The sequence below is a fragment of the Phalangium opilio genome, unplaced genomic scaffold (genome assembly GCF_054372755.1).
Source record: "Phalangium opilio isolate 3A_F unplaced genomic scaffold, DU_Popi_V2 ptg000013l_1, whole genome shotgun sequence".
Lineage (NCBI taxonomy): Eukaryota > Metazoa > Arthropoda > Arachnida > Opiliones > Phalangiidae > Phalangium > Phalangium opilio.
This window is the reverse complement of record NW_028324148.1, coordinates 2,440,531-2,465,914: the sequence shown is the minus strand read 5'-3', so window position 1 is coordinate 2,465,914 and position 25,384 is coordinate 2,440,531. Positions and strand designations below refer to the sequence as shown.

The 25,384-nt window shown below is 44.0% G+C and overlaps 74 non-coding genes across 74 annotated transcripts; all 74 read left to right on the top strand.

Moving 5' to 3' along the window:
• Positions 1-14: 14 nt before the first annotated feature.
• TRNAA-AGC (transfer RNA alanine (anticodon AGC)) lies at positions 15-87 on the top strand. Its single transcript has one exon. It is a non-coding gene; the product is annotated as a tRNA-Ala (tRNA).
• Positions 88-290: 203 nt separating this feature from the next.
• Positions 291-363, top strand: TRNAV-AAC (transfer RNA valine (anticodon AAC)). The gene has a single exon. It is a non-coding gene; the product is annotated as a tRNA-Val (tRNA).
• Positions 364-838: 475 nt separating this feature from the next.
• TRNAE-CUC (transfer RNA glutamic acid (anticodon CUC)) lies at positions 839-911 on the top strand. Its single transcript has one exon. It is a non-coding gene; the product is annotated as a tRNA-Glu (tRNA).
• Positions 912-974: 63 nt separating this feature from the next.
• Positions 975-1,047, top strand: TRNAV-CAC (transfer RNA valine (anticodon CAC)). The gene has a single exon. It is a non-coding gene; the product is annotated as a tRNA-Val (tRNA).
• A 199-nt stretch (positions 1,048-1,246) lies between these two features.
• On the top strand, positions 1,247-1,319 carry TRNAV-CAC (transfer RNA valine (anticodon CAC)). The gene has a single exon. It is a non-coding gene; the product is annotated as a tRNA-Val (tRNA).
• A 65-nt stretch (positions 1,320-1,384) lies between these two features.
• TRNAE-UUC (transfer RNA glutamic acid (anticodon UUC)) lies at positions 1,385-1,457 on the top strand. Its single transcript has one exon. It is a non-coding gene; the product is annotated as a tRNA-Glu (tRNA).
• Positions 1,458-1,520: 63 nt separating this feature from the next.
• TRNAV-CAC (transfer RNA valine (anticodon CAC)) lies at positions 1,521-1,593 on the top strand. Its single transcript has one exon. It is a non-coding gene; the product is annotated as a tRNA-Val (tRNA).
• Positions 1,594-1,656: 63 nt separating this feature from the next.
• On the top strand, positions 1,657-1,729 carry TRNAV-AAC (transfer RNA valine (anticodon AAC)). Its single transcript has one exon. It is a non-coding gene; the product is annotated as a tRNA-Val (tRNA).
• A 63-nt stretch (positions 1,730-1,792) lies between these two features.
• TRNAV-UAC (transfer RNA valine (anticodon UAC)) lies at positions 1,793-1,865 on the top strand. The gene has a single exon. It is a non-coding gene; the product is annotated as a tRNA-Val (tRNA).
• Positions 1,866-2,205: 340 nt separating this feature from the next.
• Positions 2,206-2,278, top strand: TRNAV-AAC (transfer RNA valine (anticodon AAC)). The gene has a single exon. It is a non-coding gene; the product is annotated as a tRNA-Val (tRNA).
• A 63-nt stretch (positions 2,279-2,341) lies between these two features.
• TRNAV-CAC (transfer RNA valine (anticodon CAC)) lies at positions 2,342-2,414 on the top strand. The gene has a single exon. It is a non-coding gene; the product is annotated as a tRNA-Val (tRNA).
• A 201-nt stretch (positions 2,415-2,615) lies between these two features.
• Positions 2,616-2,688, top strand: TRNAV-CAC (transfer RNA valine (anticodon CAC)). The gene has a single exon. It is a non-coding gene; the product is annotated as a tRNA-Val (tRNA).
• Positions 2,689-2,751: 63 nt separating this feature from the next.
• Positions 2,752-2,824, top strand: TRNAV-AAC (transfer RNA valine (anticodon AAC)). Its single transcript has one exon. It is a non-coding gene; the product is annotated as a tRNA-Val (tRNA).
• A 475-nt stretch (positions 2,825-3,299) lies between these two features.
• On the top strand, positions 3,300-3,372 carry TRNAV-CAC (transfer RNA valine (anticodon CAC)). Its single transcript has one exon. It is a non-coding gene; the product is annotated as a tRNA-Val (tRNA).
• Positions 3,373-3,435: 63 nt separating this feature from the next.
• TRNAV-AAC (transfer RNA valine (anticodon AAC)) lies at positions 3,436-3,508 on the top strand. Its single transcript has one exon. It is a non-coding gene; the product is annotated as a tRNA-Val (tRNA).
• Positions 3,509-3,571: 63 nt separating this feature from the next.
• TRNAV-UAC (transfer RNA valine (anticodon UAC)) lies at positions 3,572-3,644 on the top strand. The gene has a single exon. It is a non-coding gene; the product is annotated as a tRNA-Val (tRNA).
• A 476-nt stretch (positions 3,645-4,120) lies between these two features.
• TRNAV-CAC (transfer RNA valine (anticodon CAC)) lies at positions 4,121-4,193 on the top strand. Its single transcript has one exon. It is a non-coding gene; the product is annotated as a tRNA-Val (tRNA).
• Positions 4,194-4,258: 65 nt separating this feature from the next.
• TRNAV-UAC (transfer RNA valine (anticodon UAC)) lies at positions 4,259-4,331 on the top strand. The gene has a single exon. It is a non-coding gene; the product is annotated as a tRNA-Val (tRNA).
• Positions 4,332-4,532: 201 nt separating this feature from the next.
• TRNAI-AAU (transfer RNA isoleucine (anticodon AAU)) lies at positions 4,533-4,605 on the top strand. Its single transcript has one exon. It is a non-coding gene; the product is annotated as a tRNA-Ile (tRNA).
• A 63-nt stretch (positions 4,606-4,668) lies between these two features.
• Positions 4,669-4,741, top strand: TRNAV-AAC (transfer RNA valine (anticodon AAC)). Its single transcript has one exon. It is a non-coding gene; the product is annotated as a tRNA-Val (tRNA).
• Positions 4,742-4,806: 65 nt separating this feature from the next.
• On the top strand, positions 4,807-4,879 carry TRNAV-UAC (transfer RNA valine (anticodon UAC)). Its single transcript has one exon. It is a non-coding gene; the product is annotated as a tRNA-Val (tRNA).
• A 338-nt stretch (positions 4,880-5,217) lies between these two features.
• TRNAV-UAC (transfer RNA valine (anticodon UAC)) lies at positions 5,218-5,290 on the top strand. Its single transcript has one exon. It is a non-coding gene; the product is annotated as a tRNA-Val (tRNA).
• Positions 5,291-5,630: 340 nt separating this feature from the next.
• Positions 5,631-5,703, top strand: TRNAV-CAC (transfer RNA valine (anticodon CAC)). Its single transcript has one exon. It is a non-coding gene; the product is annotated as a tRNA-Val (tRNA).
• Positions 5,704-5,766: 63 nt separating this feature from the next.
• Positions 5,767-5,839, top strand: TRNAV-AAC (transfer RNA valine (anticodon AAC)). The gene has a single exon. It is a non-coding gene; the product is annotated as a tRNA-Val (tRNA).
• Positions 5,840-6,728: 889 nt separating this feature from the next.
• On the top strand, positions 6,729-6,801 carry TRNAV-UAC (transfer RNA valine (anticodon UAC)). Its single transcript has one exon. It is a non-coding gene; the product is annotated as a tRNA-Val (tRNA).
• Positions 6,802-7,141: 340 nt separating this feature from the next.
• Positions 7,142-7,214, top strand: TRNAV-CAC (transfer RNA valine (anticodon CAC)). Its single transcript has one exon. It is a non-coding gene; the product is annotated as a tRNA-Val (tRNA).
• A 63-nt stretch (positions 7,215-7,277) lies between these two features.
• TRNAV-AAC (transfer RNA valine (anticodon AAC)) lies at positions 7,278-7,350 on the top strand. Its single transcript has one exon. It is a non-coding gene; the product is annotated as a tRNA-Val (tRNA).
• A 614-nt stretch (positions 7,351-7,964) lies between these two features.
• Positions 7,965-8,037, top strand: TRNAI-AAU (transfer RNA isoleucine (anticodon AAU)). The gene has a single exon. It is a non-coding gene; the product is annotated as a tRNA-Ile (tRNA).
• Positions 8,038-8,100: 63 nt separating this feature from the next.
• On the top strand, positions 8,101-8,173 carry TRNAV-AAC (transfer RNA valine (anticodon AAC)). The gene has a single exon. It is a non-coding gene; the product is annotated as a tRNA-Val (tRNA).
• Positions 8,174-8,238: 65 nt separating this feature from the next.
• On the top strand, positions 8,239-8,311 carry TRNAV-UAC (transfer RNA valine (anticodon UAC)). Its single transcript has one exon. It is a non-coding gene; the product is annotated as a tRNA-Val (tRNA).
• Positions 8,312-9,888: 1,577 nt separating this feature from the next.
• On the top strand, positions 9,889-9,961 carry TRNAV-CAC (transfer RNA valine (anticodon CAC)). Its single transcript has one exon. It is a non-coding gene; the product is annotated as a tRNA-Val (tRNA).
• A 63-nt stretch (positions 9,962-10,024) lies between these two features.
• TRNAV-AAC (transfer RNA valine (anticodon AAC)) lies at positions 10,025-10,097 on the top strand. Its single transcript has one exon. It is a non-coding gene; the product is annotated as a tRNA-Val (tRNA).
• Positions 10,098-10,711: 614 nt separating this feature from the next.
• Positions 10,712-10,784, top strand: TRNAI-AAU (transfer RNA isoleucine (anticodon AAU)). The gene has a single exon. It is a non-coding gene; the product is annotated as a tRNA-Ile (tRNA).
• Positions 10,785-10,847: 63 nt separating this feature from the next.
• On the top strand, positions 10,848-10,920 carry TRNAV-AAC (transfer RNA valine (anticodon AAC)). Its single transcript has one exon. It is a non-coding gene; the product is annotated as a tRNA-Val (tRNA).
• Positions 10,921-10,985: 65 nt separating this feature from the next.
• TRNAV-UAC (transfer RNA valine (anticodon UAC)) lies at positions 10,986-11,058 on the top strand. Its single transcript has one exon. It is a non-coding gene; the product is annotated as a tRNA-Val (tRNA).
• An 887-nt stretch (positions 11,059-11,945) lies between these two features.
• Positions 11,946-12,018, top strand: TRNAV-UAC (transfer RNA valine (anticodon UAC)). The gene has a single exon. It is a non-coding gene; the product is annotated as a tRNA-Val (tRNA).
• A 477-nt stretch (positions 12,019-12,495) lies between these two features.
• On the top strand, positions 12,496-12,568 carry TRNAI-AAU (transfer RNA isoleucine (anticodon AAU)). Its single transcript has one exon. It is a non-coding gene; the product is annotated as a tRNA-Ile (tRNA).
• A 63-nt stretch (positions 12,569-12,631) lies between these two features.
• Positions 12,632-12,704, top strand: TRNAV-AAC (transfer RNA valine (anticodon AAC)). The gene has a single exon. It is a non-coding gene; the product is annotated as a tRNA-Val (tRNA).
• A 65-nt stretch (positions 12,705-12,769) lies between these two features.
• TRNAV-UAC (transfer RNA valine (anticodon UAC)) lies at positions 12,770-12,842 on the top strand. Its single transcript has one exon. It is a non-coding gene; the product is annotated as a tRNA-Val (tRNA).
• An 887-nt stretch (positions 12,843-13,729) lies between these two features.
• Positions 13,730-13,802, top strand: TRNAV-UAC (transfer RNA valine (anticodon UAC)). Its single transcript has one exon. It is a non-coding gene; the product is annotated as a tRNA-Val (tRNA).
• Positions 13,803-14,143: 341 nt separating this feature from the next.
• TRNAV-AAC (transfer RNA valine (anticodon AAC)) lies at positions 14,144-14,216 on the top strand. The gene has a single exon. It is a non-coding gene; the product is annotated as a tRNA-Val (tRNA).
• A 63-nt stretch (positions 14,217-14,279) lies between these two features.
• On the top strand, positions 14,280-14,352 carry TRNAV-AAC (transfer RNA valine (anticodon AAC)). Its single transcript has one exon. It is a non-coding gene; the product is annotated as a tRNA-Val (tRNA).
• Positions 14,353-14,552: 200 nt separating this feature from the next.
• Positions 14,553-14,625, top strand: TRNAV-CAC (transfer RNA valine (anticodon CAC)). The gene has a single exon. It is a non-coding gene; the product is annotated as a tRNA-Val (tRNA).
• Positions 14,626-14,688: 63 nt separating this feature from the next.
• On the top strand, positions 14,689-14,761 carry TRNAV-CAC (transfer RNA valine (anticodon CAC)). Its single transcript has one exon. It is a non-coding gene; the product is annotated as a tRNA-Val (tRNA).
• A 63-nt stretch (positions 14,762-14,824) lies between these two features.
• On the top strand, positions 14,825-14,897 carry TRNAV-AAC (transfer RNA valine (anticodon AAC)). The gene has a single exon. It is a non-coding gene; the product is annotated as a tRNA-Val (tRNA).
• Positions 14,898-15,232: 335 nt separating this feature from the next.
• TRNAV-UAC (transfer RNA valine (anticodon UAC)) lies at positions 15,233-15,305 on the top strand. Its single transcript has one exon. It is a non-coding gene; the product is annotated as a tRNA-Val (tRNA).
• Positions 15,306-16,054: 749 nt separating this feature from the next.
• Positions 16,055-16,127, top strand: TRNAV-CAC (transfer RNA valine (anticodon CAC)). The gene has a single exon. It is a non-coding gene; the product is annotated as a tRNA-Val (tRNA).
• Positions 16,128-16,190: 63 nt separating this feature from the next.
• TRNAV-CAC (transfer RNA valine (anticodon CAC)) lies at positions 16,191-16,263 on the top strand. The gene has a single exon. It is a non-coding gene; the product is annotated as a tRNA-Val (tRNA).
• Positions 16,264-16,326: 63 nt separating this feature from the next.
• TRNAV-AAC (transfer RNA valine (anticodon AAC)) lies at positions 16,327-16,399 on the top strand. Its single transcript has one exon. It is a non-coding gene; the product is annotated as a tRNA-Val (tRNA).
• Positions 16,400-16,598: 199 nt separating this feature from the next.
• TRNAV-CAC (transfer RNA valine (anticodon CAC)) lies at positions 16,599-16,671 on the top strand. The gene has a single exon. It is a non-coding gene; the product is annotated as a tRNA-Val (tRNA).
• Positions 16,672-16,734: 63 nt separating this feature from the next.
• TRNAV-AAC (transfer RNA valine (anticodon AAC)) lies at positions 16,735-16,807 on the top strand. Its single transcript has one exon. It is a non-coding gene; the product is annotated as a tRNA-Val (tRNA).
• Positions 16,808-16,870: 63 nt separating this feature from the next.
• On the top strand, positions 16,871-16,943 carry TRNAV-UAC (transfer RNA valine (anticodon UAC)). Its single transcript has one exon. It is a non-coding gene; the product is annotated as a tRNA-Val (tRNA).
• Positions 16,944-17,419: 476 nt separating this feature from the next.
• Positions 17,420-17,492, top strand: TRNAV-AAC (transfer RNA valine (anticodon AAC)). The gene has a single exon. It is a non-coding gene; the product is annotated as a tRNA-Val (tRNA).
• Positions 17,493-17,692: 200 nt separating this feature from the next.
• Positions 17,693-17,765, top strand: TRNAV-CAC (transfer RNA valine (anticodon CAC)). The gene has a single exon. It is a non-coding gene; the product is annotated as a tRNA-Val (tRNA).
• Positions 17,766-17,828: 63 nt separating this feature from the next.
• Positions 17,829-17,901, top strand: TRNAV-CAC (transfer RNA valine (anticodon CAC)). Its single transcript has one exon. It is a non-coding gene; the product is annotated as a tRNA-Val (tRNA).
• A 63-nt stretch (positions 17,902-17,964) lies between these two features.
• TRNAV-AAC (transfer RNA valine (anticodon AAC)) lies at positions 17,965-18,037 on the top strand. Its single transcript has one exon. It is a non-coding gene; the product is annotated as a tRNA-Val (tRNA).
• Positions 18,038-18,100: 63 nt separating this feature from the next.
• TRNAA-CGC (transfer RNA alanine (anticodon CGC)) lies at positions 18,101-18,173 on the top strand. The gene has a single exon. It is a non-coding gene; the product is annotated as a tRNA-Ala (tRNA).
• A 477-nt stretch (positions 18,174-18,650) lies between these two features.
• On the top strand, positions 18,651-18,723 carry TRNAV-UAC (transfer RNA valine (anticodon UAC)). Its single transcript has one exon. It is a non-coding gene; the product is annotated as a tRNA-Val (tRNA).
• A 477-nt stretch (positions 18,724-19,200) lies between these two features.
• Positions 19,201-19,273, top strand: TRNAV-UAC (transfer RNA valine (anticodon UAC)). Its single transcript has one exon. It is a non-coding gene; the product is annotated as a tRNA-Val (tRNA).
• A 63-nt stretch (positions 19,274-19,336) lies between these two features.
• On the top strand, positions 19,337-19,409 carry TRNAV-CAC (transfer RNA valine (anticodon CAC)). The gene has a single exon. It is a non-coding gene; the product is annotated as a tRNA-Val (tRNA).
• Positions 19,410-19,884: 475 nt separating this feature from the next.
• TRNAV-CAC (transfer RNA valine (anticodon CAC)) lies at positions 19,885-19,957 on the top strand. The gene has a single exon. It is a non-coding gene; the product is annotated as a tRNA-Val (tRNA).
• Positions 19,958-20,566: 609 nt separating this feature from the next.
• On the top strand, positions 20,567-20,639 carry TRNAV-UAC (transfer RNA valine (anticodon UAC)). Its single transcript has one exon. It is a non-coding gene; the product is annotated as a tRNA-Val (tRNA).
• A 339-nt stretch (positions 20,640-20,978) lies between these two features.
• TRNAI-AAU (transfer RNA isoleucine (anticodon AAU)) lies at positions 20,979-21,051 on the top strand. The gene has a single exon. It is a non-coding gene; the product is annotated as a tRNA-Ile (tRNA).
• Positions 21,052-21,114: 63 nt separating this feature from the next.
• TRNAV-UAC (transfer RNA valine (anticodon UAC)) lies at positions 21,115-21,187 on the top strand. The gene has a single exon. It is a non-coding gene; the product is annotated as a tRNA-Val (tRNA).
• Positions 21,188-22,074: 887 nt separating this feature from the next.
• TRNAV-UAC (transfer RNA valine (anticodon UAC)) lies at positions 22,075-22,147 on the top strand. The gene has a single exon. It is a non-coding gene; the product is annotated as a tRNA-Val (tRNA).
• A 340-nt stretch (positions 22,148-22,487) lies between these two features.
• TRNAV-AAC (transfer RNA valine (anticodon AAC)) lies at positions 22,488-22,560 on the top strand. The gene has a single exon. It is a non-coding gene; the product is annotated as a tRNA-Val (tRNA).
• A 63-nt stretch (positions 22,561-22,623) lies between these two features.
• TRNAV-AAC (transfer RNA valine (anticodon AAC)) lies at positions 22,624-22,696 on the top strand. Its single transcript has one exon. It is a non-coding gene; the product is annotated as a tRNA-Val (tRNA).
• Positions 22,697-22,896: 200 nt separating this feature from the next.
• TRNAV-CAC (transfer RNA valine (anticodon CAC)) lies at positions 22,897-22,969 on the top strand. The gene has a single exon. It is a non-coding gene; the product is annotated as a tRNA-Val (tRNA).
• Positions 22,970-23,032: 63 nt separating this feature from the next.
• On the top strand, positions 23,033-23,105 carry TRNAV-CAC (transfer RNA valine (anticodon CAC)). The gene has a single exon. It is a non-coding gene; the product is annotated as a tRNA-Val (tRNA).
• Positions 23,106-23,168: 63 nt separating this feature from the next.
• On the top strand, positions 23,169-23,241 carry TRNAV-AAC (transfer RNA valine (anticodon AAC)). The gene has a single exon. It is a non-coding gene; the product is annotated as a tRNA-Val (tRNA).
• Positions 23,242-23,850: 609 nt separating this feature from the next.
• On the top strand, positions 23,851-23,923 carry TRNAV-CAC (transfer RNA valine (anticodon CAC)). The gene has a single exon. It is a non-coding gene; the product is annotated as a tRNA-Val (tRNA).
• Positions 23,924-24,532: 609 nt separating this feature from the next.
• On the top strand, positions 24,533-24,605 carry TRNAV-UAC (transfer RNA valine (anticodon UAC)). Its single transcript has one exon. It is a non-coding gene; the product is annotated as a tRNA-Val (tRNA).
• Positions 24,606-24,944: 339 nt separating this feature from the next.
• Positions 24,945-25,017, top strand: TRNAI-AAU (transfer RNA isoleucine (anticodon AAU)). The gene has a single exon. It is a non-coding gene; the product is annotated as a tRNA-Ile (tRNA).
• A 63-nt stretch (positions 25,018-25,080) lies between these two features.
• On the top strand, positions 25,081-25,153 carry TRNAV-UAC (transfer RNA valine (anticodon UAC)). Its single transcript has one exon. It is a non-coding gene; the product is annotated as a tRNA-Val (tRNA).
• Positions 25,154-25,384: the final 231 nt, after the last annotated feature.

Below are 25,384 nucleotides of genomic sequence, written 5' to 3'. Positions count from 1 at the left end.
CACAATATTACTACGTATCTATGGTGTAGTGGTAATCAAGTCCGCCTAGCACGCGGAATGTCCCAGGTTCGAAACCTGGTAGATACATATTTTAACCATCGTGATTGGGCATAACAATAAGCTAGGTCTCTTGGAAAACTCATTATAACTACCTAACTATGGTTTAGTGGTTATCACGTCCACCTGACACGCGGAAGGTCCCAGGTTCGAGCCCTGGTAGATACATGTTTTGTCCATCGTGATTGGGCATAAACATAAGCTAGATCTCTCGGAAAACTTAGTATTTCTACGTATCTATGGTGTAGTGGTTATCACGTCCGCCTAACACGCGGAAGGTCCCAGGTTCGAGCCCTGGTAGATACATAGTTTGTCCATCGTGATTGGGCATAAATATGAGCTAGATCTCTCGGAAAACTCAGTATTACTACGTATCTATAATGTAGTGGTTATCACGTCCGCTTCTCACGCGGAAGGTCCCATTTTCGAGCCCTGGTAGATACATATTTTGTCCATCGTGATTGGGCATAAAAAAGCTAGGTCTCTTGGAAATTTCAACATAACTACGTATGTATGGTGTAGTGGTTATCACGTCCGCTGTACACGCGGAAGGTCCCAGGTTCGAGCCCTGTTTGATACATGTTTTGTCCATCGTGATTGGGCATAAAAATTAGCTAGATCTCTCGGAAAACTCAGTATTACTACGTATATATGGTGTAGTGGTTATCACGTCCGCCTAACACGTGGAAGGTGCCAGGTTCGAGCCCTGGTAGATACATATTTTGTCCATCGTGATTGGGCATAAAAAAGCTAGGTCTCTTGGAAAACTCAGCATTACTACGTATCTATAATGTAGTGGTTATCACGTCCGCTTCTCACGCGGAAGGTCCCAGGTTCGAGCCCTGGTAGATACATATTTTGTCCATCGTGATTGGGCATAAAAAAGCTAGGTCTCTTGGAAATTTCAACATAACTACGTATCTATGGTGTAGTGGTTATCACGTCCGCTTCACACGCGGAAGGTCCCAGGTTCGAGCCCTGGTAGATACATATTTTGTCCATCGTGATTGGGCATATAAAAGCTAGGTCTCTTGGAAAACTCAGTATCACTACGTATCTATGGTGTGTTGGTTATCACGTCCGCCTAACACGCGAAAGTTCCCAGGTTCGAGTCCTGGTAGATACATATTTTGTCCATCGTGATTGGGCATAAAAAAGCTAGGTCTCTTGGAAATTTCAACGTAACTACGTATCTATGGTGTTGTGGTTATCACGTCCGCTTCACACGCGGAAGGTCCCAGGTTCGAGCCCCGGTAGATACATGTTTTGTCCATCGTGATTGGGCATAAATATAAGCTAGATCTCTCGGAAAAGTCAGTATTACTACGTATCTATGGTGTAGTGGTTATCACGTCCGCTTTTCACGCGGAAGGTCCCAGGTTCGAGCCCTGCTAGATACATATTTTGACCATCGTGATAGGACATAAAAAAGCTAGGTCTCTTGGAAAACTCAGTATAACTACGTATCTATGGTGTAGTGGTTATCACGTCCGCTTCACACGCGGAAGGTCCCAGCTTCGAGCCCTGGTAGATACATATTTTGTCCATCGTGATTGGGCATAAAAAAGCTAGGTCTCTTGGAAAACTCAGTATCACTACGTATCTATGGTGTAGTGGTTATCACGTCCGCCTAACACGCAGAAGGTCCCAGGTTCGAGCCCTGGTAGATACATATTTTGTCCATCGTGATTGGGCATAAAAAAGCTAGGTCTCTTGGAAATTTCAACATAACTACGTATCTATGGTGTAGTGGTTATCACGTCCGCTTTACACGCGGAAGGTCCCAGGTTCGAGCCCTGGTAGATACATATTTTGTCCATCGTGATTGGGCATAAAAAAAGCTAGGTCTCTTGAAAAACTCAGTATCACCTCGTATCTATGCGATAGTGGTTATCACGTCTGGCTAACACGCGGAAGGTCCCAGGTTCGAGGCCCATAAGATACATGTTTTGACCATCGTGATTAGGCATAAAAATAAAATAGGTCTCTTGGAAAACTCAGTTCTACTACGTATATATAGTGTAGTGGTTATCAGGTCCGCTTTACACGCGGAATGTCCCAGGTTCGAGCCCTGGTAGATACATGTTTTGTCCATCGTGATTGGGCATAAATATAAGCTAGATCTCTCGGAAAACTCAGTATTACTACGTATCTATGGTGTAGTGGTTATCACGTCCGCCTAACACGCGGAATCTCCCAGGTTCGAGCCCTGGTAGATACATATTTTGTCCATCGTGATTGGGCATAAAAAAGCTAGGTCTCTTGGAAATTTCAACATAACTACGTATCTATGGTGTAGTGGTTATCACGTCCGCTTCACACGCGGTAGGTCCCAGGTTCGAGCCCTGGTAGATACATGTTTTGTCCATCGTGATTGGGCATAAAAATAAGCTAGATCTCTCGGAAAACTCAGAATTTCTACGTATATATGGTGTAGTGGTTATCACGTCCGCCTAACACGCGGAAGGTCCCAGTTTCGAGTCCTGGTAGATACATGTTTTGTCCAACGTAATTGGGCATAAAAAAGCTAGGTCTCTTGGAAATTTCAACATAACTACGTATCTATGGTGTAGTGGTTATCACGTCCGCTTCACACGCGGAAGGTCCCAGGTTCGAGCTCTGGTAGATACATATTTTGTCCATCGTGATTGGGCATAAAAAAGCTAGGTCTCTTGGAAAACTCAGTATCACTACGTATCTATGGTGTAGTGGTTATCACGTCCGCCTAACACGCGGAAGGTCCCAGGTTCCAGCCCTGGTAGGTACATATTTTGTCCATCGTGATTGGGCATAAAAAAGCTAGGTCTCTTGGAAATTTCAACATAACTACGTATCTATGGTGTAGTGGTTATCACGTCCGCTTTACACACGGAAGGTCCCAGGTTTGAGCGCTGGTAGATACATGTTTTGTCCATCGTGATTGGGCATAAAAATAAGCTAGATCTCTCGGAAAACTCAGTATTTCTACGTATCTATGGTGTAGTGGTTATCAAGTCCGTCTAACACGCGGAAGGTCCCAGGTTCGAGCCCTGGTAGATACATATTTTGTCCATCGTGATTGGGCATAAATATAAGCTAGATCTCTCGGAAAACTCAGTATTACTACGTATCTATGGTGTAGTGGTTATCACGTCCGCCTTACACGCGGAAGGTCCCAGATTCGAGCCCTGCTAGATACATATTTTGACCATCGTGATAGGACATAAAAAAGCTAGGTCTCTTGGAAAACTCAGTATAACTACGTATCTATGGTGTAGTGGTTATCACGTCCGCTTCACACGCGGAAGGTCCCAGGTTCGAGCCCTGGTAGATACATATTTTGTCCATCGTGATTGGGCATAAAAAAGCTAGGTCTCTTGGAAAACTCAGTATCACTACGTATCTATGGTGTAGTGGTTATCACGTCCGCCTAACACGCGGAAGGTCCCAGGTTCGAGCCCTGGTAGATACATATTTTGTCCATCGTGATTGGGCATAAAAAAGCTAGGTCTCTTGGAAATTTCAACATAACTACGTATCTATGGTGTAGTGGTTATCACGTCCGCTTTACACGCGGAAGGTCCCAGGTTCGAGCCCTGGTAGATACATATTTTGTCCATCGTGATTGGGCATAAAAAAAGCTAGGTCTCTTGGAAAACTCAGTATCACTTCGTATCTATGCGATAGTGGTTATCACGTCTGGCTAACACGCGGAAGGTCCCAGGTTCGAGGCCCATAAGATACATGTTTTGACCATCGTGATTAGGCATAAAAATAAAATAGGTCTCTTGGAAAACTCAGTTCTACTACGTATATATAGTGTAGTGGTTATCAGGTCCGCTTTACACGCGGAATGTCCCAGGTTCGAGCCCTGGTAGATACATGTTTTGTCCATCGTGATTGGGCATAAATATAAGCTAGATCTCTCGGAAAACTCAGTATTACTACGTATCTATGGTGTAGTGGTTATCACGTCCGCCTAACACGCGGAATCTTCCAGGTTCGAGCCCTGGTAGATACATATTTTGTCCATCGTGATTGGGCATAAAAAAGCTAGGTCTCTTGGAAATTTCAACACAACTACGTATCTATGGTGTTGTGGTTATCACGTCCGCTTCACACGCGGAAGGTCCCACGTTCGAGCCCTGGTAGATACATGTTTTATCCATCGTGATTGGGCATAAAAATAAGCTAGATCTCTCGGAAAACTCAGTATTACTACGTTTCTGTGGTGTAGTGGTTATCACGTCCGCTTTACACGCGGAAGGTCCCAGGTTCGAGCCCTGGTAGATACATGTTTTGTCCATCGTGATTGGGCATAAAAATTAGCTAGATCTCTCGGAAAACTCAGTATTACTACGTATATATGGTGTAGTGGTTATCACGTCCGCCTAACACGTGGAAGGTGCCAGGTTCGAGCCCTGGTAGATACATATTTTGTCCATCGTGATTGGGCATAAAAAAGCTAGGTCTCTTGGAAAACTCAGCATTACTACGTATCTATGGTGTAGTGGTTATCACGTCCGCTTAATGCGCGAAAGGTCCCAAGTTCGTGTCCTGGTAGATACATGCTTTGTCCATCGTGATTGGGCATAAAAAAGCTGGGTCTCTTGGAAATTTCAACATAACTACGGATCTATGGTGTAGTGGTTATCACGTCCGCCTAACACGCGGAAGGTTCCAGGTTCGAGCCCTGGTAGATACATATATTGTCCATCGTGATTGGGCATAAATATAAGCTAGATGTCTCGGAAAACTCAGTATTACTACGTATCTATGGTGTAGTGGTTATCACGTCCGTTTTACACGCGGAAGGTCCCAGGTTCGAGCCCTGGTAGATACATATTTTGACCATCGTGATAGGACATAAAAAAAGCTAGGTCTCTTGGAAAACTCAATATTACTAAGTGTCTATGGGATAGTGGTTATCACGTCCGGCTAACACGCGGAAGGTCCAAGGTTCGACGCCCATAAGATACATGTTTTGACCATCGTGATTAGGCATAAAAATATGCTAGGTCTCTTTAAAAACTCAATTTTACTACGTAGCTATAGTGTAGTGGTTATCACGTCCGCCTAACACGCGGAATCTCCCAGGTTCGAGCCCTGGTAGATACATATTTTGTCCATCGTGATTGGGCATAAAAAAGCTAGGTCTCTTGGAAATTTCAACACAACTACGTATCTATGGTGTAGTGGTTATCACGTCCGCTTTACACGCGGAAGGTCCCAGGTTCGAGCCCTGGTAGATACATATTTTGTCCATCGTGATTGGGCATAAAAAAAGCTAGGACTCTTGGAAAACTCAGTATCACTTCGTATCTATGCGATAGTGGTTATCACGTCTTGCTAACACGCGGAAGGTCCCAGGTTCGAGGCCCATAAGATACATGTTTTGACCATCGTGATTAGGCATAAAAATAAAATAGGTCTCTTGGAAAACTCAGTTCTACTACGTATATATAGTGTAGTGGTTATCACGTCTGCTTTACACGCGGAATGTCCCAGGTTCGAGCCCTGGTAGATACATGTTTTGTCCATCGTGATTGGGCATAAATATAAGCTAGATCTCTCAGAAAACTCAGTACTACTACGTTTCTATGGTGTAGTGGTTATCACGTCCGCTTCACACGCGGAAGGTCCCAGGTTCGAGCCCTGGTAGATACATATTTTGTCCATCGTGATTGGGCATAAAAAAGCTAGGTCTCTTGGAAAACTCAGTATCACTACGTATCTATGGTGTAGTGGTTATCACGTCCGCCTAACACGCGGAAGGTCCCAGGTTCGAGCCCTGGTAGATACATATTTTGTCCATCGTGATTGGGCATAAATATAAGCTAGATCTCTCGGAAAACTCAGTATTACTACGTATCTAAGCTGTAGTGGTTATCACGTCCACTTTTCACGCGGAAGGTCCCAGGTTCGAGCCCTGGTAGATACATATTTTGACCATCGTGATAGGACATAAAAAAAGCTAGGTCTCTTTGAAAACTCAATTTTACTACGTAGCTATAGTGTAGTGGTTATCACGTCCGCTAAACACGCGGAAGGTCCCACGTTCGAGCCCTGGTAGATACATGTTTTATCCATCGTGATTGGGCATAAAAATAAGCTAGATCTCTCGGAAAACTCAGTATTACTACGTTTCTGTGGTGTAGTGGTTATCACGTCCGCTTTACACGCGGAAGGTCCCATGTTCGAGCCCTGGTAGATACATGTTTTGTCCATCGTGATTGGGCATAAAAATTAGCTAGATCTCTCGGAAAACTCAATATTACTACGTATATATGGTGTAGTGGTTATCACGTCCGCCTAACACGTGGAAGGTGCCAGGTTCGAGCCCTGGTAGATACATATTTTGACCATCGTGATAGGACATAAAAAAAGCTAGGTCTCTTGGAAAACTCAATATTACTAAGTGTCTATGGGATAGTGGTTATCACGTCCGGCTAACACGCGGAAGGTCCAAGGTTCGACGCCCATAAGATACATGTTTTGACCATCGTGATTAGGCATAAAAATATGCTAGGTCTCTTTAAAAACTCAATTTTACTACGTAGCTATAGTGTAGTGGTTATCACGTCCGCCTAACACGCGGAATCTCCCAGGTTCGAGCCCTGGTAGATACATATTTTGTCCATCGTGATTGGGCATAAAAAAGCTAGGTCTCTTGGAAATTTCAACACAACTACGTATCTATGGTGTAGTGGTTATCACGTCCGCTTTACACGCGGAAGGTCCCAGGTTCGAGCCCTGGTAGATACATATTTTGTCCATCGTGATTGGGCATAAAAAAAGCTAGGTCTCTTGGAAAACTCAGTATCACTTCGTATCTATGCGATAGTGGTTATCACGTCTTGCTAACACGCGGAAGGTCCCAGGTTCGAGGCCCATAAGATACATGTTTTGACCATCGTGATTAGGCATAAAAATAAAATAGGTCTCTTGGAAAACTCAGTTCTACTACGTATATATAGTGTAGTGGTTATCACGTCTGCTTTACACGCGGAATGTCCCAGGTTCGAGCCCTGGTAGATACATGTTTTGTCCATCGTGATTGGGCATAAATATAAGCTAGATCTCTCAGAAAACTCAGTACTACTACGTTTCTATGGTGTAGTGGTTATCACGTCCGCTTCACACGCGGAAGGTCCCAGGTTCGAGCCCTGGTAGATACATATTTTGTCCATCGTGATTGGGCATAAAAAAGCTAGGTCTCTTGGAAAACTCAGTATCACTACGTATCTATGGTGTAGTGGTTATCACGTCCGCCTAACACGCGGAAGGTCCCAGGTTCGAGCCCTGGTAGATACATATTTTGTCCATCGTGATTGGGCATAAATATAAGCTAGATCTCTCGGAAAACTCAGTATTACTACGTATCTAAGCTGTAGTGGTTATCACGTCCACTTTTCACGCGGAAGGTCCCAGGTTCGAGCCCTGGTAGATACATATTTTGACCATCGTGATAGGACATAAAAAAAGCTAGGTCTCTTTGAAAACTCAATTTTACTACGTAGCTATAGTGTAGTGGTTATCACGTCCGCTAAACACGCGGAAGGTCCCACGTTCGAGCCCTGGTAGATACATGTTTTATCCATCGTGATTGGGCATAAAAATAAGCTAGATCTCTCGGAAAACTCAGTATTACTACGTTTCTGTGGTGTAGTGGTTATCACGTCCGCTTTACACGCGGAAGGTCCCATGTTCGAGCCCTGGTAGATACATGTTTTGTCCATCGTGATTGGGCATAAAAATTAGCTAGATCTCTCGGAAAACTCAATATTACTACGTATATATGGTGTAGTGGTTATCACGTCCGCCTAACACGTGGAAGGTGCCAGGTTCGAGCCCTGGTAGATACATATTTTGTCCATCGTGATTGGGCATAAAAAAGCTAGGTCTCTTGGAAAACTCAGCATTACTACGTATCTATGGTGTAGTGGTTATCACGTCCGCTTAATGCGCGAAAGGTCCCAAGTTCGTGTCCTGGTAGATACATGCTTTGTCCATCGTGATTGGGCATAAAAAAGCTGGGTCTCTTGGAAATTTCAACATAACTACGGATCTATGGTGTAGTGGTTATCACGTCCGCCTAACACGCGGAAGGTTCCAGGTTCGAGCCCTGGTAGATACATATATTGTCCATCGTGATTGGGCATAAATATAAGCTAGATGTCTCGGAAAACTCAGTATTACTACGTATCTATGGTGTAATGGTTATCACGTCCGTTTTACACGCGGAAGGTCCCAGGTTCGAGCCCTGGTAGATACATATTTTGACCATCGTGATAGGACATAAAAAAAGCTAGGTCTCTTGGAAAACTCAATATTACTAAGTGTCTATGGGATAGTGGTTATCACGTCCGGCTAACACGCGGAAGGTCCAAGGTTCGACGCCCATAAGATACATGTTTTGACCATCGTGATTAGGCATAAAAATATGCTAGGTCTCTTTGAAAACTCAATTTTACTACGTAGCTATAGTGTAGTGGTTATCACGTCCGCCTAACACGCAGAAGGTCCCAGGTTCGAGCCCTGGTAGATACATATTTTGTCCATCGTGATTGGGCATAAAAAAGCTAGGTCTCTTGGAAATTTCAACATAACTACGTATCTATGGTGTAGTGGTTATTACGTCCGCTTTACACGCGGAAGTTCCCAGGTTCGAGCCCTGGTAGATACATATTTTGTCCATCGTGATTGGGCATAAAAAAAGCTAGGTCTCTTGGAAAACTCAGAATCACTTCGTATCTATGCGATAGTGGTTATCACGTCTGGCTAACACGCGGAAGGTCCCAGGTTCGAGGCCCATAAGATACATGTTTTGACCATCGTGATTAGGCATAAAACTAAAATAGGTCTCTTGGAAAACTCAGTTCTACTACGTATATATAGTGTAGTGGTTATCAGGTCCGCTTTACACGCGGAATGTCCCAGGTTCGAGCCCTGGTAGATACATGTTTTGTCCATCGTGATTGGGCATAAATATAAGCTAGATCTCTCGGAAAACTCAGTATTACTACGTATCTATGGTGCAGTGGTTATCACGTCCGCCTAACACGCGGAATCTCCCAGGTTCGAGCCCTGGTAGATACATATTTTGTCCATCGTGATTGGGCATAAAAAAAGCTAGGTCTCTTGGAAAACTCAGTATCACTTCGTATCTATGCGATAGTGGTTATCACGTCTGGCTAACACGCGGAAGGTCCCAGGTTCGAGGCCCATAAGATACATGTTTTGACCATCGTGATTAGGCATAAAAATAAAATAGGTCTCTTGGAAAACTCAGTTCTACTACGTATATATAGTGTAGTGGTTATCAGGTCCGCTTTACACGCGGAATGTCCCAGGTTCGAGCCCTGGTAGATACATGTTTTGTCCATCGTGATTGGGCATAAATATAAGCTAGATCTCTCGGAAAACTCAGTATTACTACGTATCTATGGTGCAGTGGTTATCACGTCCGCCTAACACGCGGAATCTCCCAGGTTCGAGCCCTGGTAGATACATATTTTGTCCATCGTGATTGGGCATAAAAAAAGCTAGGTCTCTTGGAAAACTCAGTGTCACTTCGTATCTATGCGATAGTGGTTATCACGTCTTGCTAACACTCGGAAGGTCCCAGGTTCGAGGCCCATAAGATACATGTTTTGACCATCGTGATTAGGCATAAAAATAAAATAGGTCTCTTGGAAAACTCAGTTCTACTACGTATATATAGTGTAGTGGTTATCACGTCTGCTTTACACGCGGAATGTCCCAGGTTCGAGCCCTGGTAGATACATGTTTTGTCCATCGTGATTGGGCATAAATATAAGCTAGATCTCTCAGAAAACTCAGTACTACTACGTATCTATGGTGTAGTGGTTATCACGTCCGCTTCACACGCGGAAGGTCCCAGGTTCGAGCCCTGGTAGATACATATTTTGTCCATCGTGATTGGGCATAAAAAAGCTAGGTCTCTTGGAAAACTCAGTATCACTACGTATCTATGGTGTAGTGGTTATCACGTCCGCCTAACACGCGGAAGGTCCCAGGTTCGAGCCCTGGTAGATACATATTTTGTCCATCGTGATTGGGCATAAATATAAGCTAGATCTCTCGGAAAACTCAGTATTACTACGTATCTAAGCTGTAGTGGTTATCACGTCCACTTTTCACGCGGAAGGTCCCAGGTTCGAGCCCTGGTAGATACATATTTTGACCATCGTGATAGGACATAAAAAAAGCTAGGTCTCTTTGAAAACTCAATTTTACTACGTAGCTATAGTGTAGTGGTTATCACGTCCGCTAAACACGCGGAAGGTCCCACGTTCGAGCCCTGGTAGATACATGTTTTATCCATCGTGATTGGGCATAAAAATAAGCTAGATCTCTCGGAAAACTCAGTATTACTACGTTTCTGTGGTGTAGTGGTTATCACGTCCGCTTTACACGCGGAAGGTCCCATGTTCGAGCCCTGGTAGATACATGTTTTGTCCATCGTGATTGGGCATAAAAATTAGCTAGATCTCTCGGAAAACTCAATATTACTACGTATATATGGTGTAGTGGTTATCACGTCCGCCTAACACGTGGAAGGTGCCAGGTTCGAGCCCTGGTAGATACATATTTTGTCCATCGTGATTGGGCATAAAAAAGCTAGGTCTCTTGGAAAACTCAGCATTACTACGTATCTATGGTGTAGTGGTTATCACGTCCGCTTAATGCGCGAAAGGTCCCAAGTTCGTGTCCTGGTAGATACATGCTTTGTCCATCGTGATTGGGCATAAAAAAGCTGGGTCTCTTGGAAATTTCAACATAACTACGGATCTATGGTGTAGTGGTTATCACGTCCGCCTAACACGCGGAAGGTTCCAGGTTCGAGCCCTGGTAGATACATATATTGTCCATCGTGATTGGGCATAAATATAAGCTAGATGTCTCGGAAAACTCAGTATTACTACGTATCTATGGTGTAGTGGTTATCACGTCCGTTTTACACGCGGAAGGTCCCAGGTTCGAGCCCTGGTAGATACATATTTTGACCATCGTGATAGGACATAAAAAAAGCTAGGTCTCTTGGAAAACTCAATATTACTAAGTGTCTATGGGATAGTGGTTATCACGTCCGGCTAACACGCGGAAGGTCCAAGGTTCGACGCCCATAAGATACATGTTTTGACCATCGTGATTAGGCATAAAAATATGCTAGGTCTCTTTGAAAACTCAATTTTACTACGTAGCTATAGTGTAGTGGTTATCACGTCCGCCTAACACGCAGAAGGTCCCAGGTTCGAGCCCTGGTAGATACATATTTTGTCCATCGTGATTGGGCATAAAAAAGCTAGGTCTCTTGGAAATTTCAACATAACTACGTATCTATGGTGTAGTGGTTATTACGTCCGCTTTACACGCGGAAGTTCCCAGGTTCGAGCCCTGGTAGATACATATTTTGTCCATCGTGATTGGGCATAAAAAAAGCTAGGTCTCTTGGAAAACTCAGTATCACTTCGTATCTATGCGATAGTGCTTATCACGTCTGGCTAACACGCGGAAGGTCCCAGGTTCGAGTCCCGTAAGATACATGTTTTGACCATCGTGATTAGGCATAAAAATAAAATAGGTCTCTTGGAAAACTCAGTTCTACTACGTATATATAGTGTAGTGGTTATCAGGTCCGCTTTACACGCGGAATGTCCCAGGTTCGAGCCCTGGTAGATACATGTTTTGTCCATCGTGATTGGGCATAAATATAAGCTAGATCTCTCGGAAAACTCAGTATTACTACGTATCTATGGTGCAGTGGTTATCACGTCCGCCTAACACGCGGAATCTCCCAGGTTCGAGCCCTGGTAGATACATATTTTGTCCATCGTGACTGGGCATAAAAAAGCTAGGTCTCTTGGAAATTTCAACACAACTACGTATCTATGGTGTAGTGGTTATCACGTCCGCTTTACACGCGGAAGGTCCCAGGTTCGAGCCCTGGTAGATACATATTTTGTCCATCGTGATTGGGCATAAAAATAAGCTAGATCTCTCGGAAAACTCAGTATCACATCGTATCTATGCGATAGTGGTTATCACGTCTTGCTAACACGCGGAAGGTCCCAGGTTCGAGGCCCATAAGATACATGTTTTGACCATGGTGATTAGGCATAAAAATAAAATAGGTCTCTTGGAAAACTCAGTTCTACTACCTATATATAGTGTAGTGGTTATCACGTCTGCTTTACACGCGGAATGTCCCAGGTTCGAGCCCTGGTAGATACATGTTTTGTCCATCGTGATTGGGCATAAAAATTAGCTAGATCTCTCGGAAAACTCAATATTACTACGTATATATGGTGTAGTGGTTATCACGTCCGCCTAACACGTGGAAGGTGCCAGGTTCGAGCCCTGGTAGATACATATTTTGTCCATCGTGATTGGGCATAAAAAAGCTAGGTCTCTTGGAAAACTCAGCATTACTACGTATCTATGGTGTAGTGGTTATCACGTCCGCTTAATGCGCGAAAGGTCCCAAGTTCGTGTCCTGGTAGATACATGCTTTGTCCATCGTGATTGGGCATAAAAAAGCTGGGTCTCTTGGAAATTTCAACATAACTACGGATCTATGGTGTAGTGGTTATCACGTCCGCCTAACACGCGGAAGGTTCCAGGTTCGAGCCCTGGTAGATACATATATTGTCCATCGTGATTGGGCATAAATATAAGCTAGATGTCTCGGAAAACTCAGTATTACTACGTATCTATGGTGTAGTGGTTATCACGTCCGTTTTACACGCGGAAGGTCCCAGGTTCGAGCCCTGGTAGATACATATTTTGACCATCGTGATAGGACATAAAAAAAGCTAGGTCTCTTGGAAAACTCAATATTACTAAGTGTCTATGGGATAGTGGTTATCACGTCCGGCTAACACGCGGAAGGTCCAAGGTTCGACGCCCATAAGATACATGTTTTGACCATCGTGATTAGGCATAAAAATATGCTAGGTCTCTTTGAAAACTCAATTTTACTACGTAGCTATAGTGTAGTGGTTATCACGTCCGCCTAACACGCAGAAGGTCCCAGGTTCGAGCCCTGGTAGATACATATTTTGTCCATCGTGATTGGGCATAAAAAAGCTAGGTCTCTTGGAAATTTCAACATAACTACGTATCTATGGTGTAGTGGTTATTACGTCCGCTTTACACGCGGAAGTTCCCAGGTTCGAGCCCTGGTAGATACATATTTTGTCCATCGTGATTGGGCATAAAAAAAGCTAGGTCTCTTGGAAAACTCAGTATCACTTCGTATCTATGCGATAGTGCTTATCACGTCTGGCTAACACGCGGAAGGTCCCAGGTTCGAGTCCCGTAAGATACATGTTTTGACCATCGTGATTAGGCATAAAAATAAAATAGGTCTCTTGGAAAACTCAGTTCTACTACGTATATATAGTGTAGTGGTTATCAGGTCCGCTTTACACGCGGAATGTCCCAGGTTCGAGCCCTGGTAGATACATGTTTTGTCCATCGTGATTGGGCATAAATATAAGCTAGATCTCTCGGAAAACTCAGTATTACTACGTATCTATGGTGCAGTGGTTATCACGTCCGCCTAACACGCGGAATCTCCCAGGTTCGAGCCCTGGTAGATACATATTTTGTCCATCGTGACTGGGCATAAAAAAGCTAGGTCTCTTGGAAATTTCAACACAACTACGTATCTATGGTGTAGTGGTTATCACGTCCGCTTTACACGCGGAAGGTCCCAGGTTCGAGCCCTGGTAGATACATATTTTGTCCATCGTGATTGGGCATAAAAATAAGCTAGATCTCTCGGAAAACTCAGTATCACATCGTATCTATGCGATAGTGGTTATCACGTCTTGCTAACACGCGGAAGGTCCCAGGTTCGAGGCCCATAAGATACATGTTTTGACCATGGTGATTAGGCATAAAAATAAAATAGGTCTCTTGGAAAACTCAGTTCTACTACCTATATATAGTGTAGTGGTTATCACGTCTGCTTTACACGCGGAATGTCCCAGGTTCGAGCCCTGGTAGATACATGTTTTGTCCATCGTGATTGGGCATAAATATAAGCTAGATCTCTCAGAAAACTCGGTACTACTACGTATCTATGGTGTAGTGGTTATCACGTCCGCCTAACACGCGGAATCTCCCAGGTTCGAGCCCTGGTAGATACATATTTTGTCCATCGTGATTGGGCATAAAAAAGCTAGGTCTCTTGGAAAACTCAGTATCACTACGTATCTATGGTGTAGTGGTTATCACGTCCGCCTAACACGCGGAAGGTGCCAGGTTCGAGCCCTGGTAGATACATATTTTGTCCATCGTGATTGGGCATAAAAAAAGCTAGGTCTCTTGGAAAACTCAGTATCACTACGTATCTATGGTGTAGTGGTTATCACGCCCGCCTAACACGCGGAAGGTCCCAGGTTCGAGCCCTGGAAGATACATATTTTGTCCTTCGTGATTGGGCATAAAAAAGCTAAGTCTCTTGGAAATTTAAACATTACTACGTATCTATGGTGTAGTGGTTATCACGTCCGCTTCACACGCGGAAGGTCCCAGGTTCGAGCTCTGGTAGATACATATTTTGTCCATCGTGATTGGGCATAAAAAAGCTAGGTCTCTTGGAAAACTCAGTATCACTACGTATCTATGGTGTAGTGGTTATCACGTCCGCTTCACATGCGGAAGGTCCCAGGTTCGAGCCCTGGTAGATACATATTTTGTCCATCGTGATTGGGCATAAAAAAGCTAGGTCTCTTGGAAAACTCAGTATCACTACGTATCTATGGTGTAGTGGTTATCACGTCCGCCTAACACGCGGAAGGTCCCAGGTTCGAGCCCTGGTAGATACATATTTTGTCCATCGTGATTGGGCATAAAAAAGCTAGGTCTCTTGGAAATTTCAACATAACTACGTATCTATGGTGTAGTGGTTATCAAGTCCGTCTAACACGCGGAAGGTCCCAGGTTCGAGCCCTGCTAGATACATATTTTGACCATCGTGATAGGACATAAAAAAGCTAGGTCTCTTGGAAAACTCAGTATTACTACGTATCTATGGTGCAGTGGTTATCACGTCCGCCTAACACGCGAAATCTCCCAGGTTCGAGCCCTGGTAGATACATATTTTGTCCATCGTGATTGGGCATAAAAAAGCTAGGTCTCTTGGAAATTTCAACACAACTACGTATCTATGGTGTAGTGGTTATCACGTCCGCTTTACACGCGGAAGGTCCCAGGTTCGAGACCTGGTAGATACATATTTTGTCCATCGTGATTGGGCATAAAAAAAGCTAGGTCTCTTGGAAAACTCAGTATCACTTCGTATCTATGCGATAGTGGTTATCACGTCTTGCTAACACGCGGAAGGTCCCAGGTTCGAGGCCCATAAGATACATGTTTTGACCATCGTGATTAGGCATAAAAATAAAATAGGTCTCTTGGAAAACTCAGTTCTACTACGTATATATAGTGTAGTGGTTATCACGTCTGCTTTACACGCGGAATGTCCCAGGTTCGAGCCCTGGTAGATACATGTTTTGTCCATCGTGATTGGGCATAAATATAAGCTAGATCTCTCAGAAAACTCAGTACTACTACGTATCTATGGTGTAGTGGTTATCACGTCCGCCTAACACGCGGAATCTTCCAGGTTCGAGCCCTGGTAGATACATATTTTGTCCATCGTGATTGGGCATAAAAAAGCTAGGTCTCTTGGAAAACTCAGTATCACTACGTATCTATGGTTTAGTGGTTATCACGTCCGCCTAACACGCGGAAGGTGCCAGGTTCGAGCCCTGGTAGATACATATTTTGTCCATCGTGATTGGGCATAAAAAAAGCTAGGTCTCTTGGAAAACTCAGTATGACTACGTATCTATGGTGTAGTGGTTATCACGCCCGCCTAACACGCGGAAGGTCCCAGGTTCGAGCCCTGGAAGATACATATTTTGTCCTTCGTGATTGGGCATAAAAAAGCTAAGTCTCTTGGAAATTTAAACATTACTACGCATCTATGGTGTAGTGGTTATCACGTCCGCTTCACACGCGGAAGGTCCCAGGTTCGAGCTCTGGTAGATACATATTTTGTCCATCGTGATTGGGCATAAAAAAGCTAGGTCTCTTGGAAAACTCAGTATCACTACGTATCTATGGTGTAGTGGTTATCACGTCCGCTTCACATGCGGAAGGTCCCAGCTTCGAGCCCTGGTAGATACATATTTTGTCCATCGTGATTGGGCATAAAAAAGCTAGGTCTCTTGGAAAACTCAGTATCACTACGTATCTATGGTGTAGTGGTTATCACGTCCGTCTAACACGCGGAAGGTCCCAGGTTCGAGCCCTGCTAGATACATATTTTGACCATCGTGATAGGACATAAAAACGCTAGGTCTCTTGGAAATTTCAACATAACTACGTATCTATGGTGTAGTGGTTATCAAGTCCGTCTAACACGCGGAAGGTCCCAGGTTCGAGCCCTGCTAGATACATATTTTGACCATCGTGATAGGACATAAAAACGCTAGGTCTCTTGGAAAACTCAGTATAACTACGTATCTATGGTGTAGTGGTTATCACGTCCGCTTCACACGCGGAAGGTCCCAGGTTCGAGCCCTGGTAGATACATATTTTGTCCATCGTGATTGGGCATAAAAAAGCTAGGTCTCTTGGAAAACTCAGTATCACTACGTATCTATGGTGTAGTGGTTATCACGTCCGCCTAACACGCGGAAGGTCCCAGGTTCGAGCCCTGGTAGATACATATTTTGTCCATCGTGATTGGGCATAAAAAAGCTAGGTCTCTTGGAAATTTCAACATAACTACGTATCTATGGTGTAGTGGTTATCACGTCCGCTTTACACGCGGAAGGTCCCAGGTTCGAGCCCTGGTAGATACATATTTTGTCCATCGTGATTGGGCATAAAAAAAGCTAGGTCTCTTGGAAAACTCAGTATCACTTCGTATCTATGCGATAGTGGTTATCACGTCTGGCTAACACGCGGAAGGTCCCAGGTTCGAGGCCCATAAGATACATGTTTTGACCATCGTGATTAGGCATAAAAATAAAGTAGGTCTCTTGGAAAACTCAGTTCTACTACGTATATATAGTGTAGTGGTTATCAGGTCCGCTTTACACGCGGAATGTCCCAGGTTCGAGCCCTGGTAGATACATGTTTTGTCCATCGTGATTGGGCATAAATATAAGCTAGATCTCTCGGAAAACTCAGTATTACTACGTATCTATGGTGTAGTGGCTATCACGTCCGCCTAACACGCGGAATCTCCCAGGTTCGAGCCCTGGTAGATACATATTTTGTCCATCGTGATTGGGCATAAAAAAGCTAGGTCTCTTGGAAAACTCAGTATCACTACGTATCTATGGTGTAGTGGTTATCACGTCCGCCTAACACGCGGAAGGTGCCAGGTTCGAGCCCTGGTAGATACATATTTTGTCCATCGTGATTGGGCATAAAAAAGGCTAGGTCTCTTGGAAAACTCAGTATCACTACGTATCTATGGTGTAGTGGTTATCACGCCCGCCTAACACGCGGAAGGTCCCAGGTTCGAGCCCTGGAAGATACATATTTTGTCCTTCGTGATTGGGCATAAAAAAGCTAGGTCTCTTGGAAATTTAAACATTACTACGTATCTATGGTGTAGTGGTTATCACGTCCGCTTCACACGCGGAAGGTCCCAGGTTCGAGCTCTGGTAGATACATATTTTTTCCATCGTGATTGGGCATAAAAAAGCTAGGTCTCTTGGAAAACTCAGTGTCACTACGTATCTATGGTGTAGTGGTTATCACGTCCGCTTCACACGCGGAAGGTCCCAGGTTCGAGCCCTGGTAGATACATATTTTGTCCATCGTGATTGGGCATAAAAAAGCTAGGTCTCTTGGAAAACTCAGTATCACTACGTATCTATGGTGTAGTGGTTATCACGTCCGCCTAACACGCGGAAGGTCCCAGGTTCGAGCCCTGGTAGATACATATTTTGTCCATCGTGATTGGGCATAAAAAAGCTAGGTCTCTTGGAAATTTCAACATAACTACGTATCTATGGTGTAGTGGTTATCACGTCCGCTTCGCACGCGGTAGGTCCCAGGTTCGAGCCCTGGTAGATACATGTTTTGTCCATCGTGATTGGGCATAAAAATAAGCTAGATCTCTCGGAAAACTCAGTATTTCTACGTATATATGGTGTAGTGGTTATCACGTCCGCCTAACACGCGGAAGGTCCCAGTTTCGAGTCCTGGTAGATACATGTTTTGTCCAACGTAATTGGGCATAAAAAAGCTAGGTCTCTTGGAAATTTCAACATAACTACGTATCTATGGTGTAGTGGTTATCACGTCCGCTTTACACACGGAAGGTCCCAGGTTTGAGCCCTGGTAGATACATGTTTTGTCCATCGTGATTGGGCATAAAAATAAGCTAGATCTCTCGGAAAACTCAGTATTTCTACGTAGCTATGGTGTAGTGGTTATCAAGTCCGTCTAACACGCGGAAGGTCCCAGGTTCGAGCCCTGGTAGATACATATTTTGTCCATCGTGATTGGGCATAAATATAAGCTAGATCTCTCGGAAAACTCAGTATTACTACGTATCTATGGTGTAGTGGTTATCACGTCCGCTTTACACGCGGAAGGTCCCAGGTTCGAGCCCTGCTAGATACATATTTTGACCATCGTGATAGGACATAAAAAAGCAAGGTCTCTTGGAAAACTCAGTATCACTTCGTATCTATGCGATAGTGGTTATCACGTCTGGCTAACACGCGGAAGGTCCCAGGTTCGAGGCCCATAAGATACATGTTTTGACCATCGTGATTAGGCATAAAAATAAAATAAGTCTCTTGGAAAACTCAGTTCTACTACGTATATATAGTGTAGTGGTTATCAGGTCCGCTTTACACGCGGAATGTCCCAGGTTCGAGGCCCATAAGATACATGTTTTGACCATCGTGATTAGGCATAAAAATAAAATAGGTCTCTTGGAAAACTCAGTTCTACTACGTATATATAGTGTAGTGGTTATCAGGTCCGCCTTACACGCGGAATGTCCCAGGTTCGAGCCCTGGTAGATACATATTTTGTCCATCGTGATTGGGCATAAATATAAGCTAGATCTCTCGGAAAACTCAGTATTACTACGTATCTATGGTGTAGTGGTTATCACGTCCGCTTTACACGCGGAAGGTCCCAGGTTCGAGCCCTGCTAGATACATATTTTGACCATCGTGATAGGACATAAAAAAGCTAGGTCTCTTGGAAAACTCAGTATAACTACGTATCTATGGTGTAGTGGTTATCACGTCCGCTTCACACGCGGAAGGTCCCAGGTTCGAGCCCTGGTAGATACATATTTTGTCCATCGTGATTGGGCATAAAAAAGCTAGGTCTCTTGGAAAACTCAGTATCACTACGTATCTATGGTGTAGTGGTTATCACGTCCGCCTAACACGCGGAAGGTCCCAGGTTCGAGGCCCATAAGATACATGTTTTGACCATCGTGATTAGGCATAAAAATAAAATAGGTCTCTTGGAAAACTCAGTTCTACTACGTATATATAGTGTAGTGGTTATCAGGTCCGCTTTACACGCGGAATGTCCCAGGTTCGAGCCCTGGTAGATACATTATTTGTCCATCGTGATTGGGCATAAATATAAGCTAGATCTCTCGGAAAACTCAGTATTTCTACGTATATATGGTGTAGTGGTTATCACGTCCGCCTAACACGCGGAAGGTCCCAGTTTCGAGTCCTGGTAGATACATGTTTTGTCCAACGTAATTGGGCATAAAAAAGCTAGGTCTCTTGGAAATTTCAACATAACTACGTATCTATGGTGTAGTGGTTATCACGTCCGCTTCACACGCAGAAGGTCCCAGGTTCGAGCTCTGGTAGATACATATTTTGTCCATCGTGATTGGGCATAAAAAAGCTAGGTCTCTTGGAAAACTCAGTATCACTACGTATCTATGGTGTAGTGGTTATCACGTCCGCCTAACACAAGGAAGGTCCCAGGTTCCAGCCCTGGTAGATACATATTTTGTCCATCGTGATTGGGCATAAAAAAGCTAGGTCTCTTGGAAATTTCAACATAACTACGTATCTATGGTGTAGTGGTTATCACGTCCGCTTTACACACGGAAGGTCCCAGGTTTGAGCCCTGGTAGATACATGTTTTGTCCATCGTGATTGGGCATAAAAATAAGCTAGATCTCTCGGAAAACTCAGTATTTCTACGTATCTATGGTGTAGTGGTTATCAAGTCCGTCTAACACGCGGAAGGTCCCAGGTTCGAGCCCTGCTAGATACATATTTTGACCATCGTGATAGGACATAAAAAAGCTAGGTCTCTCGGAAAACTCAGTATTACTACGTATCTATGGTGCAGTGGTTATCACGTCCGCCTAACACGCGGAATCTCCCAGGTTCGAGCCCTGGTAGATACATATTTTGTCCATCGTGATTGGGCATAAAAAAGCTAGGTCTCTTGGAAATTTCAACACAACTACGTATCTATGGTGTAGTGGTTATCACGTCCGCTTTACACGCGGAAGGTCCCAGGTTCGAGCCCTGGTAGATACATATTTTGTCCATCGTGATTGGGCATAAAAATAAGCTAGATCTCTCGGAAAACTCAGTATTACTACGTTTCTGTGGTGTAGTGGTTATCACGTCCGCTTTACACGCGGAAGGTCCCATGTTCGAGCCCTGGTAGATACATGTTTTGTCCATCGTGATTGGGCATAAAAATTAGCTAGATCTCTCGGAAAACTCAATATTACTACGTATATATGGTGTAGTGGTTATCACGTCCGCCTAACACGTGGAAGGTGCCAGGTTCGAGCCCTGGTAGATACATATTTTGTCCATCGTGATTGGGCATAAAAAAGCTAGGTCTCTTGGAAAACTCAGCATTACTACGTATCTATGGTGTAGTGGTTATCACGTCCGCTTAATGCGCGAAAGGTCCCAAGTTCGTGTCCTGGTAGATACATGCTTTGTCCATCGTGATTGGGCATAAAAAAGCTGGGTCTCTTGGAAATTTCAACATAACTACGTATCTATGGTGTAGTGGTTATCACGTCCGTTTTACACGCGGAAGGTCCCAGGTTCGAGCCCTGGTAGATACATATTTTGACCATCGTGATAGGACATAAAAAAAGCTAGGTCTCTTGGAAAACTCAATATTACTAAGTGTCTATGGGATAGTGGTTATCACGTCCGGCTAACACGCGGAAGGTCCAAGGTTCGACGCCCATAAGATACATGTTTTGACCATCGTGATTAGGCATAAAAATATGCTAGGTCTCTTTGAAAACTCAATTTTACTACGTAGCTATAGTGTAGTGGTTATCACGTCCGCCTAACACGCAGAAGGTCCCAGGTTCGAGCCCTGGTAGATACATATTTTGTCCATCGTGATTGGGCATAAAAAAGCTAGGTCTCTTGGAAATTTCAACATAACTACGTATCTATGGTGTAGTGGTTATTACGTCCGCTTTACACGCGGAAGTTCCCAGGTTCGAGCCCTGGTAGATACATATTTTGTCCATCGTGATTGGGCATAAAAAAAGCTAGGTCTCTTGGAAAACTCAGTATCACTTCGTATCTATGCGATAGTGGTTATCACGTCTGGCTAACACGCGGAAGGTCCCAGGTTCGAGGCCCATAAGATACATGCTTTGACCATCGTGATTAGGCATAAAAATAAAATAGGTCTCTTGGAAAACTCAGTTCTACTACGTATATATAGTGTAGTGGTTATCAGGTCCGCTTTACACGCGGAATGTCCCAGGTTCGAGCCCTGGTAGATACATGTTTTGTCCATCGTGATTGGGCATAAATATAAGCTAGATCTCTCGGAAAACTCAGTATTACTACGTATCTATGGTGCAGTGGTTATCACGTCCGCCTAACACGCGGAATCTCCCAGGTTCGAGCTCTGGTAGATACATATTTTGTCCATCGTGATTGGGCATAAAAAAGCTAGGTCTCTTGGAAATTTCAACACAACTACGTATCTATGGTGTAGTGGTTATCACGTCCGCTTTACACGCGGAAGGTCCCAGGTTCGAGCCCTGGTAGATACATATTTTGTCCATCGTGATTGGGCATAAAAAAAGCTAGGTCTCTTGGAAAACTCAGTATCACATCGTATCTATGCGATAGTGGTTATCACGTCTTGCTAACACGCGGAAGGTCCCAGGTTCGAGGCCCATAAGATACATGTTTTGACCATCGTGATTAGGCATAAAAATAAAATAGGTCTCTTGGAAAACTCAGTTCTACTACCTATATATAGTGTAGTGGTTATCACGTCTGCTTTACACGCGGAATGTCCCAGGTTCGAGCCCTGGTAGATACATGTTTTGTCCATCGTGATTGGGCATAAATATAAGCTAGATCTCTCAGAAAACTCAGTACTACTACGTATCTATGGTGTAGTGGTTATCACGTCCGCCTAACACGCGGAATCTCCCAGGTTCGAGCCCTGGTAGATACATATTTTGTCCATCGTGATTGGGCATAAAAAAGCTAGGTCTCTTGGAAAACTCAGTATCACTACGTATCTATGGTGTAGTGGTTATCACGTCCGCCTAACACGCGGAAGGTGCCAGGTTCGAGCCCTGGTAGATACATATTTTGTCCATCGTGATTGGGCATAAAAAAAGCTAGGTCTCTTGGAAAACTCAGTATCACTACGTATCTATGGTGTAGTGGTTATCACGCCCGCCTAACACGCGGAAGGTCCCAGGTTCGAGCCCTGGAAGATACATATTTTGTCCTTCGTGATTGGGCATAAAAAAGCTAAGTCTCTTGGAAATTTAAACATTACTACGTATCTATGGTGTAGTGGTTATCACGTCCGCTTCACACGCGGAAGGTCCCAGGTTCGAGCTCTGGTAGATACATATTTTGTCCATCGTGATTGGGCATAAAAAAGCTAGGTCTCTTGGAAAACTCAGTATCACTACGTATCTATGGTGTAGTGGTTATCACGTCCGCTTCACATGCGGAAGGTCCCAGGTTCGAGCCCTGGTAGATACATATTTTGTCCATCGTGATTGGGCATAAAAAAGCTAGGTCTCTTGGAAAACTCAGTATCACTACGTATCTATGGTGTAGTGGTTATCACGTCCGCCTAACACGCGGAAGGTCCCAGGTTCGAGCCCTGGTAGATACATATTTTGTCCATCGTGATTGGGCATAAAAAAGCTAGGTCTCTTGGAAATTTCAACATAACTACGTATCTATGGTGTAGTGGTTATCAAGTCCGTCTAACACGCGGAAGGTCCCAGGTTCGAGCCCTGCTAGATACATATTTTGACCATCGTGATAGGACATAAAAAAGCTAGGTCTCTTGGAAAACTCAGTATTACTACGTATCTATGGTGCAGTGGTTATCACGTCCGCCTAACACGCGAAATCTCCCCGGTTCGAGCCCTGGTAGATACATATTTTGTCCATCGTGATTGGGCATAAAAAAGCTAGGTCTCTTGGAAATTTCAACACAACTACGTATCTATGGTGTAGTGGTTATCAGGTCCGCTTTACACGCGGAATGTCCCAGGTTCGAGCCCTGGTAGATACACTATTTGTCCATCGTGATTGGGCATAAATATAAGCTAGATCTCTCGGAAAACTCAGTATTTCTACGTATATATGGTGTAGTGGTTATCACGTCCGCCTAACACGCGGAAGGTCCCAGTTTCGAGTCCTGGTAGATACATGTTTTGTCCAACGTAATTGGGCATAAAAAAGCTAGGTCTCTTGGAAATTTCAACATAACTACGTATCTATGGTGTAGTGGTTATCACGTCCGCTTCACACGCAGAAGGTCCCAGGTTCGAGCTCTGGTAGATACATATTTTGTCCATCGTGATTGGGCATAAAAAAGCTAGGTCTCTTGGAAAACTCAGTATCACTACGTATCTATGGTGTAGTGGTTATCACGTCCGCCTAACACAAGGAAGGTCCCAGGTTCCAGCCCTGGTAGATACATATTTTGTCCATCGTGATTGGGCATAAAAAAGCTAGGTCTCTTGGAAATTTCAACATAACTACGTATCTATGGTGTAGTGGTTATCACGTCCGCTTTACACACGGAAGGTCCCAGGTTTGAGCCCTGGTAGATACATGTTTTGTCCATCGTGATTGGGCATAAAAATAAGCTAGATCTCTCGGAAAACTCAGTATTTCTACGTATCTATGGTGTAGTGGTTATCAAGTCCGTCTAACACGCGGAAGGTCCCAGGTTCGAGCCCTGCTAGATACATATTTTGACCATCGTGATAGGACATAAAAAAGCTAGGTCTCTCGGAAAACTCAGTATTACTACGTATCTATGGTGCAGTGGTTATCACGTCCGCCTAACACGCGGAATCTCCCAGGTTCGAGCCCTGGTAGATACATATTTTGTCCATCGTGATTGGGCATAAAAAAGCTAGGTCTCTTGGAAATTTCAACACAACTACGTATCTATGGTGTAGTGGTTATCACGTCCGCTTTACACGCGGAAGGTCCCAGGTTCGAGCCCTGGTAGATACATATTTTGTCCATCGTGATTGGGCATAAAAATAAGCTAGATCTCTCGGAAAACTCAGTATTACTACGTTTCTGTGGTGTAGTGGTTATCACGTCCGCTTTACACGCGGAAGGTCCCATGTTCGAGCCCTGGTAGATACATGTTTTGTCCATCGTGATTGGGCATAAAAATTAGCTAGATCTCTCGGAAAACTCAATATTACTACGTATATATGGTGTAGTGGTTATCACGTCCGCCTAACACGTGGAAGGTGCCAGGTTCGAGCCCTGGTAGATACATATTTTGTCCATCGTGATTGGGCATAAAAAAGCTAGGTCTCTTGGAAAACTCAGCATTACTACGTATCTATGGTGTAGTGGTTATCACGTCCGCTTAATGCGCGAAAGGTCCCAAGTTCGTGTCCTGGTAGATACATGCTTTGTCCATCGTGATTGGGCATAAAAAAGCTGGGTCTCTTGGAAATTTCAACATAACTACGTATCTATGGTGTAGTGGTTATCACGTCCGTTTTACACGCGGAAGGTCCCAGGTTCGAGCCCTGGTAGATACATATTTTGACCATCGTGATAGGACATAAAAAAAGCTAGGTCTCTTGGAAAACTCAATATTACTAAGTGTCTATGGGATAGTGGTTATCACGTCCGGCTAACACGCGGAAGGTCCAAGGTTCGACGCCCATAAGATACATGTTTTGACCATCGTGATTAGGCATAAAAATATGCTAGGTCTCTTTGAAAACTCAATTTTACTACGTAGCTATAGTGTAGTGGTTATCACGTCC